This window comes from Bos taurus, chromosome 7 (assembly GCF_002263795.3).
Source record: "Bos taurus isolate L1 Dominette 01449 registration number 42190680 breed Hereford chromosome 7, ARS-UCD2.0, whole genome shotgun sequence".
NCBI lineage: Eukaryota > Metazoa > Chordata > Mammalia > Artiodactyla > Bovidae > Bos > Bos taurus.
The window spans coordinates 48,523,909-48,540,002 of NC_037334.1; the positions used below are offsets into that span (position 1 = coordinate 48,523,909).

At 44.0% G+C, this 16,094-nt stretch overlaps 1 protein-coding gene across 3 annotated transcripts in view; it reads right to left on the reverse strand.

The window, feature by feature from the left end:
* Positions 1-16,094, reverse strand: part of SPOCK1 (SPARC (osteonectin), cwcv and kazal like domains proteoglycan 1) — a 584,260-nt gene that overhangs the window by 160,125 nt on the left and 408,041 nt on the right. The gene's annotated exons all lie outside the window — the stretch shown is intronic.

Consider the following 16,094-nt stretch of genomic DNA (forward strand, 5'->3'; position numbering starts at 1 on the left):
TCGTATCCTACTCTTTGTGACCCCCATGGACTGTAGCCCACAAGGCTTTTCTGTCTGTGGAATTCTCCAGACCATTCCCTTCTCCAGGTGATCTTCCTGACCCAGGGATTGAACCTGGGTCTTCTGCACTACAGGCAGATTCTTCACTGTCTGAGTCATGGAATCAAAATCAAAAAAGAGGGAATATATGTAAACATATAGCCAATTCATTTTGCTGTACAGCAGAAACTAACACAACATTGTAAAGCAACTATACTCCAATAAAAGTTCATTTTAAAAAAAGAAAGAAAATAAACCATCAGAATAGCACAGCTGTAGCTAAAAAATTGACAAGCCAGCCTAAGCCATTATCTGTGTGTATTTGCCAAGCCAGGATTAATAGCCCTTCAGGCTGCAGCCACAGTACTTCTTGAGAGCTAAAGAAAAAAATTCTTTAAAAATATGTATGATTAAAATCCAATTTTCTTGCCAATTCTAACTGAATTCAGTCCCTCTGAGATGAGTCTGAATTGGGCAGTTCTGTTGTACTGACTTTGGCAGTGTGGGAATTATGTCTGTCTGGACATGGCGAGTTGTCAGGGTGATGTTGCAGGCAAGCCTGACTCCTTCTTTAGTTGCTGAAGGATCACAGAAGAATTAATACCTGAGTCCAACCTACTTCATTACCTCAACAAGAGGTTAAACATAAGGGCCTGTCTCACAGGATGAGTGTGATAATTCAGTAGGATCCCATCATGTCACAGGGGGTGACACAGGGCAGACACCCAATGTGGTATGGACACCAGCGATCATATGATCAGCAGTGCACATGGGGGGCTGGGGTGTGACGTCCAGGCCAGGAAACATGAGCTGACTCCTGGAGGGGGTGCAGGAGCACGCCCTAGCCTCTGGCCTTGTGAATAAAGGGACTATTTTTGCTTAATTCCTTAAAGTAGAGGGCTTTCCAGGCCAGGGCAGGCTTGAGCCCATTTATCTACTCTCCTTGCATGGCTGGCAGACTTGGCTGGGGTCACATTTCTGCCCATCCCTTCCAGCACAGAAAGTCAGGCCAGCAACCAAAGCTGCTGGTGACTTAGACTTCCAATAGGGCCCTGTATCAGAGGTACATAAACCCCAACTCAGAAATCCCAGCAAATCCCAGCAAAGCTACTCCAGCCCCAGAAAGCACAGCCAGCTCAGTCCACCCACATCAACAATCTGTACAAAGAAGAGGGGCTCAGCAAGCGCTGGATGGTTGGATGGATAAATTAGTGGGGTGAGGATGGGGTGACATCAGGGAGAGTCAGGTAGAGGAGTGAGCCTGCAAAAAAGCATTCCCACACTTGTTAGTCAAAGATATGGTTTTTCCAGTAGTTATGGGATGCGAGAGCTTGACCATAAAGAAAGCTGAGTGCTGAAGAATTGATGCTTTCAAACTATGGTGCTGGATAAGACTCTTGAGGATCCCTTGGACAGCAAGGAGATCAAACCAGTCAATTCTAAAGGTAATCAACCCTGAATATTCATTGGAAGGACTGATGCTGAAGCTGAAGCTCCAAGACTTTGGCCACCTGATGGGAAAAGCCAACTTAATGGAAAAGACCCTGATGCTGGGAAAGATTGAGGGCAAAAGGAGAAGGGAACGACAGATGGTTCCAAGTTGGATCTGTTGACAGATCCAACAGATGGTTGGATGGCATCACTGACTCAATGGACATGAGTGTGAGCAAACTCTGGGAGACAGTGAAGGACAGGGAAGCCTGGTGTGCTGCAGTTCATCATCATTAGCAACTGAACAACAACCTACAAAGCTGCGCAGGTATTCACCCACTTCTACTGCCTCACCATCCCTTAAGACCACTCTGAACTCAGGGCCACCCTGATTTCACCAGGACACTCAACCACACCTGAACCTATTCAGCTGCATGCTGCAAGTGGCAGAATGAATGGAAACAGACCTTGGCACCATTTCACACCAACACCTGAAGCATCTGCCATGGTGAATGTTTCCATGGGACCAATAGTGAGAGACTCATGCCAGCCAGAGCCTGCTACAGAGCAGGCCTTCAGCAAGGGGTGCCTTCTACCATCATCCCCATCACCGCCTTCACAGTTCAAAATATGAAGCAACCTGCCTACCTGGGAGAAAGAGGCAGAAAAGACCTCAGGAAGAACATGCAAAGTATGATATAAAAGCTGGGTCACTGGGTCAACTCTCTGAGAACTGCCAATGCTATCTTCTGATGTTGCTCATCCTGGAAGAGGCTGCACAGTGGGATCTTTCTGTATGATGAAGGCTACCAGTGTCAAAAAAGAGAAACATGGGAACAAATGTGGGTGCTTGGGAAAACTTACTAATCTTGAGACACACTCCGCAGGGCTGATCATCTTTTTAAAAACCGTTTAAACAGCTGTACTTACGTATAATTAGCATACCATAAACTATACATAATTAAAGTGCACAACTTGATCAATAAAAATTTATGCACACTCAAGAAACCATGATCAAGGTAATTACCGTATCTATTGACATCATTGCCCAGAGTTCCTTCATGCCCCTCCTATTCCCCACCACTACCACAGGAAACCAGTGATCTGCTCTCTTCACTATAGACTAGCATGCATTTTCTGAAGTTTTATATCAATGTCATCAAGTAATATGCACTATTATTTATCTGGCCTTCATGCAGCATAATTATTTTAATATTCCATCATGATGTTACATGCATTAGCAGGTCATTCCTTTTTATTTCTGGGGAGTATTCAATTGTATGGATATACCACATTTGTTCATTCATTCACTTGTGAATGGACATGTGAGTTGTCTGCAGTTTTAAGTTATTAAAAATAAAGTAGCTATGAACATTTATGAACCAGTATTCCTGTGAACACATTCCTTCCTTTCTCTTGGGTAAAGATCTGGAGTTAGAATGGCTAGATCATATGACAGTACTTCTTTTTTAAAGAAACTTCCAAACTGCTGTTTTCCAAAGCAGGTGGACCATTTTACATTCACCAGCAGCGTGTGACAGTTCCAGTTCCTTCACATGACAGCCATCACTTTACATGACCATTAAAAAAAAAAAAGACATTCTCATGCAGTGATGTCTCATTGTGGTTGTAATTTGCATTTCTTCAATGATAAATGTTGATCTTTTTTATGTGCTTATTTATCACCCCCATAACCTCTTTGATGGAGTGCCTGCCCAAATATTTGCCTACTTTTATTGGGTTATTTCTCCATTATTTAATTTTGAGAGTTTTATATATATATATATATATGTATATATATATATGTATATATATGTATGTACGTATGTATGTATGTATGTATTTTGGACACAAGTTCTGTATCGGATACATGTTTTTCAGATATGTTGTCCTTAGGCCGTGGCTTCATTTTTCATTCTCTTCACAGTGACCTTCAAAGGCAGAGTTTTTCTAAAAGTATCAATTTTTTATTTTATGCATCATGCTTTTGGTTTTTTATCTAAGAAATATTTGCCTAATCCAAGGTCACAAAGATGTTTCTCTTTTTTCCTAGAAGTACACAGCATTAGGTTTTATATTTAAATATATGAGATATGTATTTTTATACTTTTACAAGTTTACCACTTTTGCTTTTCCTAAAACCATCCTGCAAATATAGCTTCCTTTCTTCCACCCATGTTCATTTTCAGCATTCAACACTAGAGATAATAAGATTAGCAGGAAATATTTTCTCCCCTCAAAGACTGTACATTTTTTTATTTAGGAAAAACTGAATATATGCCAAAGTGGAGAAATTAGTATACTGAATCTCCACAATGCCAACTAAAATTGTTGCTCCCCTTCTGGCTCTCTAAGGATGAAGTCACTAGTCACTACAGTCGCTGACCTTCAACACACCCTAAAAGGGGTTCAGGGTGGAGATCAGGAATAAGGACCTCTAGGCTCTGGGAAAAACTGTCAGAATAAGACTTCAGATAGTTAGTTCAGAAGATTTCATGAGCCCAAAAAGCACTAAAATCATTAACAGAGATATCTACTCCTTGTGACTAGCAGCAACCTTCTTTCAAAATATGTGCTTGATCACATGTATCCCCCTTCACCAAACTCACCCATATAATACTAACTTTCACTGCTACCTCTCTGGAGCAACTCCTCGGAACTATCTGAGACACTGTCTCCCAGGCTATAGTCCTCATTTGGCCCAAAATAAAGCTTAACTCGCAACTCTTATGTTGTGCTTTTTTTTTTTTTTTTCCATTTGGCTGTAACATCAGTTCAACAATTTCCAAGATTTTGCCACATTTGCTTGATCTTACTTAAATTATCTTAAAAGCAAATCCTCTATGTTCTTTACAATGTATCTCTTTAAAAAAAAAAATGTGTTTTCCTTACTCAACTACAATTCTATCAACACATCTAATTCCCAGTCCATCATCAATTTCCCTCAAAGTTCCCTTGGGCTTATCCTAGTAGGAAGGGCTCAAGGATGCTTCACTGAGGAGATGGTGCTTAGGCAGAGCCCTGGAGTTGAAAATTGCAGGAATTTGTTTATGCCACTTTGGGCAGAGGAAGATATGGGTGAGGGAGGCTCAATCCATTCTATCCCATTACATGTGCTAAAATGCACACACACAAAAGGATGAATCCTTTCTACTCCACATCTATTTTGCTCTGTTTGGTGCCAGGGAATTGGGTCCTGTGGTGGTATGCTACAAATAAATGCTTAATAGAACTGAGGACAGTGACTGTTCTTGAGAGCTCCCAGCAAGAAAACAGTGGAAGAGATGAGAAATGTAGCAGATCTTTCTCAGGACCACTTTTGGGGAGTCCCACCCAACTTAAGCCTACTGTCATCTTTTGGTCTCTCTATAAGGAGAGGAAAAAGCAAATAAAACCTTATAAGGAACTTCATCTGGTCAACCCAGTCAGGGTCCCTGGGTTCCCGTGGTACCTAGTCACCACTTTAGAGCCCGCCTTTGGGGAGGTTTGCATTTCAAAGCAATCACTAGTGCTTTTGGATAAGAACTTGGGGAAATTGCTTTTTTGGACACAGGATCTTTCCTGGTGCAGAAAATCTTCCATTCTGGGCACCTTGATGGACAGAATCCAACATCACAGGAAGGTGCCACCCTTGGTCAAAGGATAGAGCACTTCTATCCTATGCATGGTATATAAAGATGCAAAAACATTCCACTTGTTTTAGAAAGGGAGAAAACCACCAAAGTACTATGGTAAAAGGGAGAGCATCATTTAAATCATATCTCTCAATCAGCAGTTACAGCATCAGTTCACAGTAAATTCTAACTCAGCTAAAGATCCCCTCTGCAGCCATGAAATTAAAAGATGCTTACTCCTTGGAAGTTAAGTTATGACCAACCTAGACAGCATATTAAAAAGGAAAGACATTACTTTACCAACAAAGGTCTGTCTAGTCAAAGCTATGGTTTTTCCTGTAGTCATGTATGGATGTGAGAGTTGGACTATAAAGAAAGCTGAGTGCTGAAGAATTGATGCTTTTGAACTGTGGTGTTGGAGAAGACTCTTGAGAGTCCCTTGGACTGCAAAGAGATCCAGTCAGTCCATCCTAAAGGAAATCAGTCCTGAAGATTCATTGGAAGGACTGATGCTGAAGCTGAAACTCAATCCTTTGGCCACCTGATGCGAAGAACTGACTCACTTAAAAAGATCTTGACGTGGGAAAGATTAAAGGCAGGAGGAGAAGGGGACAACAGAGGATGAGATGGGTGGATGGCATCACAACTCAATGGACATGAGTTTGAGTAAACTCCAGGAGGTGGTGATGGATAAGGAGGCGTGGCATGCTACAGTCCATGGGGTCGCAAAGAGTTGGACACAGCTGAGCTACTAAACTGAACTGACCTGAAATATCTCCTCATTCCCTGACATAACATACAGGTCCTAGCCCAAGGCATAGAAAGTGCCTTAGGAGCATTATCCATATCTAGCACTGAAATATTCTCTTGGAAAATGTCATGAACAAGTATGACTGTACTCATTTGAGCAATAAGCCAACAGGTAATATTTTGTTTGCTTGTTTTTAAAGACAAATATAAGCAACATGAACCTGAACTTAATTAAAGTTGTTTATAATTATTTAATTAGATTTATAACACTGAACATATTCATTCTGGCCAGGGACACTTCTCTCTTCTAAAGGATTGGCTGGCAGAGATTTCATGTGCTTTGTGATTTTTCCTAATCCTTAATTTCATCTCCTGTTGAGGTGAGGATGCTCATAATCATGTTCAGGTAATTGCTTTATCAAATGGTTTAATTGTGCATTCAACAGAACTGACAACAAGAAGGTTATTCTTCCTAATGTGTTTTTAACAAAAGCACTGACTAATTACATGGCATTCTATTCAGGGCATTTGAGAAGAAGAAATGAAAACCTATTCTTCAAATCTTGGTTAAACACATGTTTGCATATACAGCATAGAAATAAGTGGTAAAATAATTAGTTGCATTGCTTCCTTCTGCTATAACTTCATAGCTAATCTGCATGTTGAAGCAGACCATGTAAATTCTGAGGATGCATTTTCACCATGGGTGGTGTCTGAACATCTGTGCTTTCTGAAAATGTCACGATAACCATTTTGCCTGAAAGTTTATCCTTAGGAGCCAAAAAGACTTATTTTGGCATGTTCCAAAAAGAAAGAAAAGCTTAATACAACTGAGGATAGGTGTACCTCATGATTAGAAGGAAATATTACAACACTAGGCCAAATGGTTTAAAAGATTTCTGAATCAAAATGGTGCTGAATCTATTTTATTTTAGATGAAATTCCTCTTCAACTAGATAACTAACATGCCTGGTATGGACCTGTATTATATGTTCCTTTTTTGTCTACCATTTCTAGAAACACGTGTAGGCCAAGTCATTTCAGTCATGTCCGATTCTTTGCGACCCCATGGACTGTAGATCACCAGGCTTCTCTGTCCATGGTACTCTCCAAGCAAGAATACTTGCATGGGCTGCCACGCCCTCCTCCAGGAGATCTTTCCAACCCAGGGATTGAATTCTGTCTCCAGCGGCTCCTGCATCGCAGGCAGATTCTTTACCAGTGAGCCACCAGAGAAGCCCCTCCTAGAAACACAGTACACCTTAACACATTCTGATATGCTCAAGCTAGTGTCATTTAGCTAAGGCCTGTAATGACACAAATATTTAATAATATTCAATATTTTAAAAGGTGATTCTACAATACACTACTTTAAAATTTTTATTCAGTCCAGTAAATACTCTTTCCCTCTTTTTTTCTGGTTAAAACACACACACACACACACACACACACACACTACACTTGATCAAAGTGAAGGGTAGAGTTAAGAGGGTCACGTGACCATAGTATTTAATTAAAGGATGGACACACAGTTCAAAAACAGCTGATTGGAATCCTTTCCTGGGATTGAGACACAGATATTGGCAAATTTCCTTGCATTTTCTAGGCTAGAAGCAAATAAATCCGGGGCTGTCAAAATCTATATTTCTTGCCAAGGGGAGAAAGCCTCTTGGCAGAATGAAGCCAAGCAGAGACGGACAAAGATGAGAAAGAAGGAAAGGCAGTGCTGTCAACACTGAATTTCCGCTTCTTTCTCTGAGGTCTGCCTACCCCCGTATACTTTCTAGCCTTGAATGCCAGTAAATCTTCATTTTTTGATGAAGCTAAGTTTGAGTTATGTTTCTGTCACTTGAAATCAAAAGCGTCCTGATGATACAGCTGGTATTTTATATTACTTTTCAGATGGCGTTTAACTCGTAGAAGTAAAGACTGTCATTCAAGAATCAGACAGACCATGGTTCAAATATCTACTCTGCTGCCAAGAGCTGTGCTGACCTCGGACAAAGTTTTACTTTTCTCCTCTTTGAGACTGCTAGTGGTCTCAACCACAAAAGTTTATTGTGAGAATTAAATGGAATAATGGAGAAAATAGAATACTACAGCACTTAGTACAATATCAGAGTATCTAATATATGTTCAATAATTAAGTACTGTTGTTTTGCTGTTATCGCCACTGTTGTTACTATTTAAAATAATACTAGGGTAGAGGCTTCTAGATTACTCCAGTATATACTCCATTCTTCTTTTTAATAATACCACTCTCAAATTTTAGCTGGGTATAGAGCTGCCCTGGAGAAGGCAATGGCAACCCACTCCAGTGTTCTTGCCTGGAGAATCCCAGGGACAGCGGAGCCTGGTGGGCTGCTGTCTATGGGGTGGCACAGAGTTGGACATGACTGAAGCGACTTAGCAGCAGCAGCATAGAGCTGCCCAGAAAGAAACCCTCATTTCCCAGCCTCTCCTGCAGCTTGGCATAGTCTTATGATTAAGTTATGGCCAGCAGGATGTGAGCAGAAGGGACCTTAGTGACTTACAGACCTTTCTTCCTCTCTTTCCTCCTAACTGGCTGGACACAGCAGCCACTTTGAATCCAGAAGCTCAATAGTTCCAACTGCTGAGGATGACAAAACAATAAAGTAAAGGATGCTGGTCATTGATTGACAGTCTAGAGGCAGCATGTTGGCCCCAGGCTGCTTATCTTCAGAATGTTTCCAAGAGAGAAAAGTAAAACTGTATCCCTTTTAAGACTCTGTTCCATTTGGACTTTTGCTATAGCAGCCAGAACATATATCCTAATATACAATAAATATCTTATATATTATTTATTCCTGTTCCTTCCCAAAACCTCATGAAAGAGAAGAGGGAATGATAGCCAAACAAGGGCAAGAACTAATAGTTGAGGGTTTTCATACTACAAACACTAACTTCTCATTGTTCATTGAGGTTCAGCACCCTCAGACTGAAGAAAGGATGATGAAAATCAACAAGACCTCAGGGTGTGCTGGGGGTAAAAGCAAAGTTGGGGTATCTGGCATGGAGGACTTGTCCCCAAACTTCAAGCTGGTTAATGTATACAACAAACTTGCTTAGAGTTGGTTAGCTGCCACTAAGTATGTCTCCAAAGACATGACACTTCTCATGTTAGCTTTTTTCTAAGCTACATAAAATTAAAATATTAATAGTGAAACCTGACCCGACTCCCTCATCAGACCTTTGATGTCCACGTGGTCTAGAGGCACATGATCCAACCCTCTCCTCCCATGACCACCTGAGAGCAGGTAGGGATGGGGTTGGGTAGTTCTTAGTTCTTAGTTCCCCTACAGGGCTGGATACATGGCTGCATGCAATGTCCTGCCCAATTGCTGCTATACCGCTTGTTCCTAGGACCAAGACCACCACCATGGTGCTCCAGTTTCCTCCTGCACAAAACGTGCAAAGGCAGGTCTTCCACCTCATTGTCCAATCATCTTCTCTTCTGCATAGTCAGTCAGAGAAAAATATTGTATATTAACGTGCATATGTGGAATCTAGAAAAGTGGCATAGATGATCTTATTTGCAAAGCAGAAATAGAGACACAGATATAGGAAACAAATGTATGGATACCAAGGAGGAGGGAGGTGCGATGAACTGAGAGACTGGGATTGACATATATATACACTATCAACAGTACATATAAAACAGATAACTAATGAGAACCTACTCTATAGTACAAGGAACTTCACTCAGTGCTCTGTGGTGACCTAAATGGGAAGGAAATGCAAAAAAAGGGATATGTGTATACATCTAGCTGATTGGCTTTGCTGTACAGCAGAAACTAGCAAAACACTGTAAAGCAACTATACGCCAATAACAATTAATTTTTAAAAAAAGTGAGGCCCTCACCAAGGAGCCATTTGCAAGTGAAGACAATTCTCACCCAGCAAGTTCTATGGAGACAGGGCTATCTAAAAATATCCCTGAGAACACTGACAGCATCAACGCAGCCAAAAAGCAGCGGAACTGCATATAAAAATCACCCATGCCTGTCGTGGACACAGGGCCACAGAAGTCTGCAGGAGACTAAGAAGACACACCGAGCCTGATGCTATCTTGAGAAGGCTCATAGATTCAGGCCTGGATTCATGCTAACCCTCAGAACAGACTGTTCATGGGAAATGCCGGCCAACAGAGACTCCATTTGCCAAGAAGTTCAAACATGACCTTTACTTGGTAGCAACTGTTGGAAACTATTAAGACGACTCTGAAAATAATATAATCCTCAGCGACAATATGTTGAAAGAAATGCCAAGCCTGTAAGGCAAGTTCTCTTTCCCCCTCCTTCACGTGCCCATTCTCAGAACAGAGGAGAACCGTCCTCCTCCACAGCACTTCCTAACTGGGCATCTCTCTCCTGCATCCAGATAGAAAGGAGCCATTTGCTAATTGTTTCACAGCAGTTAATGAATAAATGTTGTTGGGAGGGGAGGGGCAGAGCAGAGGACTGTTTGCCTGCTAGTTTCCCCAATCCCAACAGCCAGGCTGATGCCAGGGAACAAGGTTCCCAGGGGCAAGCCAAGAACCCTCTCCTTCCTCCATACGGCTTCTGCCTCAATATAAGCAGGCCCAGCCCTGACAGCTGAGCTCTGGTCACGTAGGTATAAAAATAGAGAGGCATCAAGGAAATCCTATTAAAAGAGGTCTGACCAGGGAGGGGACTTCCCTAGCAGTTCAGTGGTTAAGAATGCACGCTTTCATTGCAGGGGGCACAGGTTTGATCCCTGGTCCAGAAACTAAGATCCTGTATCCCACATGATGTGGTCGAAAATAAATCAATAAAAACAAATTGTAAAAAAGGCCCAGCCAGGAGAGAGTCAGCAGGGCCAGAACATGGAGCCATGGGGAACTCCACCCTAGCTGCCTTCTGAGTTCCCAGGACCCCAGCATTGTTCCACATCTGCTCACACTTTTCCCAAAGACCTCTCCCCTCCAGAGGGAGGAAGAGCTGAGACTGCCCACCTGAAGCCTGGGCTAGCTAGACAGTGACGCTTCCCCTCTTACAGGTAAAATTATAAGTTAGCAGCCAGAACCCCAGGAGTTTTCATCTTTCTGTGCATTTAACAGCAGAGAAAGGCAAGGCACTCACAGATGCCAGGCTCCCTCTGGTTTAGGCTGAGGCCACGGAGCCATTGGTAAGAGCAACTGCAAGTCCCACCGGGACCCAGATGGTGAAAATGTCCTTCTGTTGAGCTCAAAGCTAAAATGACTCTCTATATTTGAAACTGAGACAGTCGCCAAGTCCAGCTATGACTTCCTGAATGCCTCTTCTGACTGCATTCTATCCCGGTCTGCAACCACCATACAAGTCCAGTCCTGCCCTGACCATTCCTGGTGTACAGCCAGAGTAAGTGGAGGCAACATATAGATCCTTAGTAAGACCACCAGGGTTCTTAGGGTGAAGTGCCACCCCTCTCATTTGGCCTTCAATGCCCTGGAAAAGTGGTCCCTGATAGTTTTCGAGCCTCATTTCTGTAGGTAGTTAAGCCACTATCCCCAGTCCATGTGTGACAGCACCACAGCAGTGCTTCAAGGGGGTTCTTGCTGTGTTTCATCTCTTCAACTCCCTCTTTGCTCTGATGAAATGAGCTGTCTATATCTCCCACCCCGATCTGTACCCTGGGCGACTCCTTCCAGGTTTAAGATCTCAGTGAACCATTGCTTCCCTCTAAGAAGACTACTCACACCTCCAAACTGGTTGAGGTGGCTCTGTTCCATGTCCCACAGCACCCCAAACATCCCTTATCTGAACACCTAGTTTAATGAAAGGAGACTGCTCCGTAACCTACCTTCCTTGTGAATTCTGTGAAAAGAGGGCTTTGTCTTTTGCATCATCCCCAGCATTTAGCATAATGTGCGACAGTAAGAAAGAATTCACCAAACACTTACCAAATTTCTGGACTGCTTCAGTTTTCCTCACCAGGACCTCAGGGCAAGTTAAATGATGAGGGTCATCCTTACTGTCTAGAAGCCACATCGAGGGGCAGGGTCTCCACCGTGCTCTACCATGCCAGGCCTCTGCTTGCCTGTTCCCAGTGGTTTCTGTCCCTTATCTGTTGTGGGTTATGCTTTATAGAGTCTGAATACAGAGTCATTTATTGCCATGTAACATCTTATATCCCTTCATCTCCAGACTCTGTGCCTTCTTGTAGATTTTATCTTTGATCCTGGGGGAGTCACAGAGCTCTGAGTAGCATCCCTGGTGCCAGGTCACTGAAAGAGCCCTGCTACAGACTGAGGTTCTAAATGCATCTCCCTCTTTTCTAGGAGCTCCTGATTGTTCAGAGTCCAGAGCAGAAAGAAAGTTCGTTCGATGGAACCTAAAGACAAACACCAAGAGAACAGAGCTGACACTCTCTGTCCTCTCCCGCTCCTGCAGTCTCTGTCCTCCCCCTGCTCCTGACGGCACGCCCCAGACTTCCGATCCATCTGTGAAAGGGTTAGCACTTCCCCTGGAACACTGACGGTTTCTTACAGATTTCCTTGATGGTGGTGGGACTGGGTTGTAATACATTTTTGCCAAATTTTTTGTGAATTTGATTTATGACATAAAATCACTTCTAGTTATACATGCATCCTGGACTCCTCTGTCCTTTGTTTCTTGACCCCAATGACCTCAAAAAGGTCATAACTCCAGGGGATGGGAAGTCATTTGTTCACTAATAGTCAACGCATTCACTCTATTAAGTGCCCGTCTATTGGCGGTCCTGTGACAGCTTTGTCTGGGAGACTAAAATGTGCTCTTGAACCTCAGTAGAGAAGTGGTTGTGGATATAGGGGCAATAACTAAAGCACTCCAATAAGTGAACCTGATCAGTCTGAAATATCTCCCCTGAAAGGAAGTTTAATTGTACACCACAAGGGTTTAGAATTGGTCTTGGCTTCAGAGGTCTTGGGCAGTCAATGCACACCTTCAGCATTTTATTCATTCCTTTTGGAAAAAGAGAATTTCAACTTTCTAGAAGTTAAGATAGAAAACTAGGAAACTAATGTCAAAAACCAACGTTCACACCATTTTCCTGGGCTTCCCAGGTGGTGCTAGTGGTAAAGAACCTGCCTGCCAATGCAGGAGACGTAAGAGACGCGGGTTTGAACCCTGGGTTAGGAAGGTCCCCTGGAGGAGGGCATGGCAACGCACTCCAGTATTCTTGCTTGGAGAATCCAATGGACAGAGGAGTCTGGCAGGCTACAGCCCATAGAGTCAGAGGGAGTCAGACACGACTGAAGCGACTTAGCACGCACACACACCATTTTTTCAGTGCAATGATGGCCCTCCACGAGTCCCTCCCCTCTGTTTTAACTTGATTAGAATTGTGTGATCACATATAACCAGGCAGGAAGCTTGAGAATCAAACTCTGCCACTGAGTTTGACTCTTTGGGCCTCAGGCTACGCTACACGGAGGATGGGGAGAAGGGTACTACAACTTCTGATGAGAAGGCTTTTGCTCCAAGAAAAGACAGCTGACCAGGTCTGGGAAGCAGGACTGAGGCAGGTGCAGGAATTCAGGGGCACTAGAGGAATAACAGGCTGGGGCTGGAGCTGGGGCAGGCTTTGGGGCTCTGCCCAGCAGACTCTGGAAGCCATTTCTCTTTTGAGGAATCATTCTTGATTCAAAGGAGCCTTTCAAATTCTGATCCTGCCTCTCAAACAAGCTATTTATCACTACCTGTAAGCAAGCAACCTTCTCTAACACAAAAAGCCAACTTTCCTGCCCAAACTGCAGGGGGGCCCTGACCAGCAAACATTTGCAGACATTCCCTGGGCAACTGACAGCATTTCAAGCCACATCTGACAGGTTACGACTGCTCCTTGTAGCTCAAGGGTCACAGGGAGCTAAAAGCACTTGAAGCTCCTCCTGCGAATAAGAGACAGAGGCGAGCAGGCAGGGTGTTGCTGGAGTCTGATGTGCAATGTGCCACCTGCCCAAATAGCCCCTGATCACTCACTGACACTTCATGGCTCGTCTCCAATCACAGACGCCAAGATCAGACAGTTCACTCCGAAGCTGGAGGGAATAACTGAACAGCACAAACTGGAGCTTCACAAAGACAGACTCGTTGCAAGGAGCCCCTCTCTGCCAGGGCCCCCGGGTGGATGTTTAGCTAAGCAACTTGGCCCAGGGTGGGGATGGCTGATTTCTCTCAGTTACCGAGCTCTCTAGAACCCAATCACTAAAATTCGGGAAGGGCTGCACAAACTGGAATCTCGCCATTCCTTCTCAGTGGGAATCTGCAAGGGCTCCTCTCTCTCGTCCATGATACTGAGCACCCACTGTGTGTCCTGTGCCTGGTGAAGGCAGAGGGGCATTATTTCTGCCTCTAGGACTACACACTCTTAAGAAAGACATGTGCAAGAAGGTACTTACAGTAACAAGTGTCCCATAAGCTTGGCACAGCCCAGCCACCTGCTCACCTTCCTAGCTTTGACTGAAGGTCTCCTCCTGGACCATTCTCACATCCTCTGCTTCCTCCTCCCCTGTGCCTCTCCCCTTATTGTCAGAGCCACCATCAGGGCATACTCTCAGTTCTTCGAATTCATCATCCTGCCTTAGGGCCTTGGCCCATGCTATCTTTTCTATCTAGAACATTTTTCTGGTTCCTCCAGGGTCAGGGGAGCAGGGAATAGGGGAAGGTGGGCATACTTAGCCAGGTTGGGCTGGGCTATCTGGCCAGGAAGTTCTTGGCCATGATCCTGGGCGGAGAAGCTGTAATTCACACAGCATGTCTCAGGTTGGGGGGTGGGGGGGTAAGGATTACAGACTTAGATCAGGAGGAAGAACCAACATGCTTCTTTCCACTCCATCATACATTCCCAAGCACCCGGTACAGAGCCTGGTGCATAGGAAGGGCTCTAGCGAAACCTGCTGAAAGAACAAAGGAATGACTACCAAGCAGTAATGGCAGTACTGAGCTCCTAAAGCAGATTACACAGGTCTGGGTCCAAGCGAGACAAACCTTCGGCTTCCCACTTTGCTACATATATTCCCTTTGGTAAGAAAACTGTGAAAAACAAAGAGAATAAAAGTCTACTTTCAGTGAATAAAAAGACATGACTCACATCAAGAAAAGTCAGTAGAAAAGCCTGGCACAGCCTCACCATAATCCAAATAAGCTTCCAAGGACAGCAGAGGGGACCCCCGGCCTGTGCCATCTCCATGGTGTAAAGATCAGATGGTGAGGGGACCACAGAGAATGGAAGCCATGCACCACGCAGTGGGGAATGGACAGAGGTGGGACCAGCCTAACAGCCCAAGCCCAGGGACCACACAGCCACGTGGCCATGAACGCCCAAGGAGTCACCATCTGTGACTCTCGTCATCCCCGACTCTATTCTGCAAATGAACTTTCCACAGGAAACAAGGAGATGAAAGTGGGACAGCTGTGGCTAGAGGGGATGGGAGGGTCAGAGCCTCACTCCTTGCCCCCCACCCACGTCTCACAGAAAGTTCCTGAGACTCCTGCACACAACTCTTCACACGTAGCATTAAGGAGGGTATTGAATTATACTTGTTGAATAAGAGAACAAATAGGTAAACCCTTATCAATTTTGTGGTTTCTTTTTCTTCCATTCATTAACCCAGTGAAATTTCCATTCCCAAACACAGATGGACAACCTTTACCCAAGGAGACTATTCAGAATTCCAAGAACAAAATCTCCCTCCTTCACCCTGGTGATGCCTGCACCTCTGCCTCGAATTCCTTTTATTAGAGCCCAGATGAAAAGCTCCTCTTCTTTTCCTCATTACTCTGATAAGAATAAACAGACCCACTTTATCCCTAGTTCCTTTTTCTATGAAATCATTTTCTCTTCATCGATTTGAGTTAAAATGACCCGTCTCCATACTAGCAAGCCCCCTCCCATTAGACTGCAAGGCCTGAAGTCCCCAGAGAAAGGAACGGCAGACCCTCTAGCCCCGGGTCTGGTGTCACACTGGACACATTCTAGATACACAATAAATGCTGCTTGAACATGTGCTGACATCACTCGCCTTCCTTTCACCTCGCCGTCCCTAAGACGTGGTGCCCCCCTCGTGGGTCCCCTCATATCTTGGCTACCCATCAGCTAGGTTGAATGACTCACATCTTTGGAACAGTTTGCTCCCTCATCGACTCCAGGAAGCTGGTCTAGATTCACTTCAGGACCACAGGCCACTCTTGGAATCACCCTTCTTCCCCTTAGCCCTTGATCACTCCAGTTACATGGATCATAATGATTTTATCTCAT